The sequence below is a fragment of the Euprymna scolopes genome, chromosome 5, assembly GCF_053919585.1.
Source record: "Euprymna scolopes isolate OS-2025 chromosome 5, ASM5391958v1, whole genome shotgun sequence".
Taxonomy (NCBI): domain Eukaryota; kingdom Metazoa; phylum Mollusca; class Cephalopoda; order Sepiida; family Sepiolidae; genus Euprymna; species Euprymna scolopes.
The window spans coordinates 125,137,988-125,143,854 of NC_136486.1; the positions used below are offsets into that span (position 1 = coordinate 125,137,988).

At 30.8% G+C, this 5,867-nt stretch overlaps 1 pseudogene; it reads right to left on the reverse strand.

Moving 5' to 3' along the window:
• Positions 1-450: 450 nt before the first annotated feature.
• LOC145277262 (U2 spliceosomal RNA) lies at positions 451-584 on the reverse strand (annotated as a pseudogene).
• Positions 585-5,867: the final 5,283 nt, after the last annotated feature.

Here is a 5,867-nt window from a genome sequence, read left to right on the forward strand (position 1 = left end):
CCATGACAATGTCTCCAACGTATTTAACTGGTTAAAAATAGTATTTATACAAGAGTTTTAACGAAAAATATCAGGAAAAAATGTACAGGAATAAAAAAAAATTCAGCTTTCAAAATATTCGTCGATAAAAAAACCGATCTTTATATTTACGCTAGCCATTTTGTATATTACCACGTGACCTGCTATCTCTTAAACTGGAGGGGGGGGGATCCACTTGAATCCAACAAAACCAGTAATTTTTTTTTTCTATTATATATACATCATTTTCTATAAAATTAAGTGTAGACTTTATAATTAAAACAAAAAATGTTATTCATACTAAAAAAAAAAAACGCTTAGTCATGTCACGTGACGTGACGTCAACATCCACTAATGGCGAACAATTGTACCTATTTACTATGCCTCCCCACGGGACAGAGTTAGACACCAGGGTCGTTTTTTAACGTGGAGAAAAGGTACAAAAATAAAAATTGTCTCAGTCGTGGAGGATTTCTCCTCCACCGAAAGAGAACAAGAAATAGAAGTGCAGCATCTGAAGAACAGATACTACACTTTGATCTTGACCAAAAGGCCAAGAATGCGAACAATTGTAAATAACAACTTTTTTCACAAAACCAACACCGTCTTTCTTTTTTTTCTCTCTCTCTTTCTCTCTCTCACCCACTTACTCTTCCCTCTCTCTCACCCTCTTTCTCTTGACGTCACACCACTGTTAAACTGTGGGGGGGGACACATTCCCAGGCATTATCTCCTATAGATGCACATTTTATTAGAAATTCAGCTTTCAAAATATTAGACGATAATAAAAATATAAAACCAACACCCTCTTTCTCTTTTCTCTCTCTCTCACCAACTTACTCTTCTCTCTCTCTCACCCTCTTTCTCTTGACCTCCTACTACTGTTAAACTGTGTGTGTGGGGGGGGGGGAAGAGGCAGCTTGAAAACCAACAAAAACAGTGCACAGTTTCCCAAGCATTTGGGGTGGGAAGGGGGGGAAGAAGCCGAGCGCACAGTTTCGTGTGAGAGAGAGAGAACAATTCTCAACCTATATACTCAACAAATTTTTTATCTACAGATTTGAAAGTTTGTATATAGGGTATTCAGACATATGGAAATATATCTAGCATAATCTATCTATTATATCTATAAAAGTGAAAATGTGTGTGTGTGTGAGGTAGCCAGAGAGAGAGAGAGAGAGACAACAATTCTCAACCTATATATTCAATACATTTTTTATCTACAGATTTGAAAATTTGTATATAGGGTATTCAGACATATGGAAATATATCTAGCATAATCTATCTATTATATCTATAAAAGTGAAAATGTGTGTGTGTGTGTGTGTGTGTGTGCGTAAGAGAGAGAGAGAACAATTCTCAACCTATATACTCAACGTATTTTTATCTACGGATTTTAAACTTTGTATATAGGGTATTCAGACATATAGAAATATATCTAGCATAATCTATACATTATATCTATAAAAGTGAGAATGTGAGTGTGTGAGAGAGAGAGAACAATTCTCAACCTATATATTCAACAAATTTTTTACCTACAGATTTGAAAATTTGTATATTGGGTATTCAGACATATGGAAATATATCTAGCATAATCGATCTATTATATCTATAAAAGTCAGAATGTTTGCGTGTGGTTGTGTGTGTAAGGTTGCGAGAGAGAGAGAGAGAACAATTCTCAACCTATCTATTCAATAAATTTGTTATCTACAGATTTGACCATTTGTATATAGGGTATTCAGACATATGGAAATATATCCAGCATAATCTATCTATTATATCCATAAAAGTGAGAATGTGTGCGTGAGAGAGAGAGAGAGAGAGAGAGAGTAAGTACAATTCTCACCCTATATATTCAACAAATTTTTTATCTACCGATTAGAAAATTTGTATATAGGGTATTCAGACATATGGAAATATATCTAGCATAATCTATCTATTATATCTAGAAAAGTGAGAATGTGTGTGAAAGAGAGAGAGAGAAGAGAGAGAGAGAGAACAATTCTCAACCTATATATTCAACTAATTTTTATGTACAGATCTGAAAATTTGTATACAGGGTATTCAGACATATGGAAATATATCTAGCATAATCTATTATATCTATAAAAGGTAGAATGTGTGTGTGTGTGAGTGAGTGAGTGAGAGAGAGAGAGAGAGAACAATTCTCAACCTATATACTCAACAAATTTTGTATCTACAGATTTGATAATTTGTATATAGGGTATTCAGACATAAGGAAATATATCTAGCATAATCTATCTATTATATCTATAAAAGTGAGAATGTGTGTGAAAGAGAGAGAGAGAGAACAATTCTCAACCTATATATTCAACAAATTCTATCTTTACAGATTTGAAAATTTGTATATAGGGTATTCAGACATTTGGAAATATATCTAGCATAATCTATTATATCTATAAAAGTGAGAATGTGTGTGTGAGAGAGAGAGAAAGAACAATTCTCAACCTATATACTCAACAAATTTTTTATCTACAGATTTAAAAATTTGTATATAGGGTATTCAGACATATAGAAATATATCTAGCATAACCTATCTATTATATCTATAAAATGACCATGTGTGTGTGTGTGAGAGAGAGAGAGAGTCAGAGAGAGAGAGAGAACAATTTTCAGCTTGTGTGTGTGTGAGAAAGAGAGAGAGAGAAAGAGAGGAAGGAAAATTCTCACCCTATATATTCAACAAATTTTTTATCTACATATTAGAAAATTTGGATATAGGGTATTCAGACGTATGGAAATATATCTAGCATAATCTATCTATTATATCTATAAAAGTGAGAATGTGTGTGTGAGAGAGAGAGAAAGAGAGAGAGAGAGAACAATTCTCAACCTATATATTCAACTAATTTTTTATCTACAGATTTGAAAATGTGTATATTGGGTATTCAGACATATGTAAATATATCTGGCATAATCTATGTATTATATCTATAAAAGTGTGAATGTGAGTGATGGAAAGAGCAAAAAATTCTCAACCTATATAACCTATAAAAGTGAGAATATGTGTGAGAGAGAGAGAGAGAGAACAATTCTCAACCTATATATTCCACACATTTTTGGGCACAGATTTGGAAATTTGTATATAGGGTAGGCAGACATATAGAAATATATCTAGCATAATCTATTATATCTATAAAAGTGAGAACTTGTGTGTGTGTGTGTGTGTGAGAGAGAGAGAGAGAACAATTCTTAACCTACATACTCAACAAATTTTTTACCTACAGTTTAGAAAATTTGTATATAGGGTATTCAGACATATGGAAATATATCTAGCATAATCTATCTATTATAACTACAAAAGTTAGAATGTGTGTGTGAGAGAGAGAGAGAACAATTCTAAACCTATATATTCAACAAATTTTTTATCTACAGATTTGAAACTTTGTATATAGGGTATTCAGACATATGGAAATATATCTAGCATAATTTATCTATTTTATCTATAAAAGTGAGAATGCGTGTGTGTGAGATAGCGAGAGAGAGAGAGAGAAAAAGAGAGAGATAAAAATTCTCAACCTATACATTCAACAAATTTTTTATCCACAGATTTGAACATTTGTATATAGGGTGTTCAGACATATAGAAATATATCTAGCATAATCTATCTATTATATGTATAAAAGTGAGAATGTGTGTGTGTGTGAGAGAGAGGACAATTGTCAACCTATGTATACAACAAATTTTTTATCTACAGATTTCAAAATTTGTATATTGGGCATTCAGACATATTTTAATATATCTGGCATAATCTGTCTATTATATCTATAAAAGTGAGAATGTGTGTGATAGAGAGAGAGAGAACAATTCTCAACCTATATACTCAACAAATTTTTTATCTACAGATTTGAAAATTTGTATATAGGGTATTCAGACATATGGAAATATATCTAGCATAATCTATTATATCTATAAAAGTGAGAATGTGTGTGTGTGTGTGAGAGAGAGAGAGAGAGAGAGAGAGAGAGAACAATTCTCAACCCATATACTCAACAAATTCTTTATCTACAGATTTTAAAATTTGTATATAGAGTATTCATACAAATAGAAATATATCTAGGATAATCTTTCTATTATATCTATAAAAGTGAGAATGTGTGTGTGTGTGAGCGAGAGAGAGAGAGAGAGAGAGAACAGTTCTCAACCTATACATTCAACAAATTTTTATATATAGGGTATTCAGAAATATCGAAATATATCTAGCATAATCTATTATATCTTTAAAAGTTAGAATGTGTGTGTGTGAGAGATAGAGAGAACAATTCTCAACCTATGCACTCTACAAATTTTTTATCTACAAATTAGAAAATTTGTATATAGGGTATTCACACATATGGAAATATATCTAGCATAATCTATCTATTATATCTATAAAAGTTAGAATGTGTGTGTGAGGTAGCCAGAGAGAGAGAGAGAGAGAGTAAGAACAATTTTCAACCTATATATTCAACAAATATTTGATCTACAGATTAGAAAATTTGTATATAGGGTATTCAGACATATGGAAATATATCTAGCATAATCTATCTATTATATCTCTAAAATTGAGAATGTGTGTGTGAGAGAGAGAGAACAATTTTCAACCTATATACTCAACAAATTTTTTTATCTACAGATTTGAAAATTTGTATATAGGGTATTCAGACATATGGAAATATATCTAGAGTAATCTATCTATTATATCTATAAAAGTGAGAATGCGTGTGTGTGTGAGAGAGAGCGACACAGAACAATTCTCAACCTATATATTCAACAAATTTTTTATGTACAGATCTGAAATATCACATTTGTATAGAAGTAGAAATCTTGATACCTACTCTGATACCTAATAAAAGAAAGGACACTCTTTAGGGCGGATTTTGATTATAACAAGTCACTAATTAGAAATTATAATAAACATTCTAATAATTTAAGAATTTTACCAAAATAAAATTGCATGGTAATCACCCAATTTCTGCCACAAAATTTTGATTGGCAGAACTCATAAACATAAAATATATATTTTCTAATTTCATCTTTTTTTTTTCTTTTTACATAATCTGGTTTGATGTTTTCCCAAATATTCAAATCACTATATTTTGCTGCTTAATATCAAATACAGCAACTGAGTTATTTTTATGCATCAAACAATTACATTTTCTCATTCATCCAAACTAATCACTGAACATCAATTTCATATTTTCTTCACTAAAATATTACTGTGCTTGATGTCATCAAGTGGAGCGGATCATTTTTTTTTCATTTGTTCACACATTTTTCCAATTTATATATATTTTGTTAAAGATTCTTAGCCTATGTCATTGCATACCAATCTGTTTATTAAAAGTTAAGGTTCACTGTAAACACATATGTTACACCAAAATAAAAACGCTTCAGATAATGTCTTGATATTCAATTCAGTTTCTCACATGACATCTTATGAAGTTAGTAGAAATGTTACAGACTTTTGAATCTCAAACACTTTCAATACTGTGCACTGATATTTTCTTTTTTGCAATATAAGCACATTCATGATTTTTTTTACAAACGTTAAAAACTTTCACATTGTGTAGCAATATACTGAAACAATTATAAAAATATTTGTTTTTATTTTGAATGATGCAGGGCATCTGAAGAGAGATTTTTCTAACAAAATGAAAGTATAATTTTTAGCAATAGGTATCTAGGAAAAGGCCACTACATATGTTATAAGTTCCAAATTTCCACAACCTGGCAAATACTGGTACATGCTAGCAAATTTAGATTTGCAATTACAAAATATGATTCTAATTTTTTCCTTTGCTCTTTATTCTAACACTACACTAAGTTTACTGTGTTATTTCGCTACA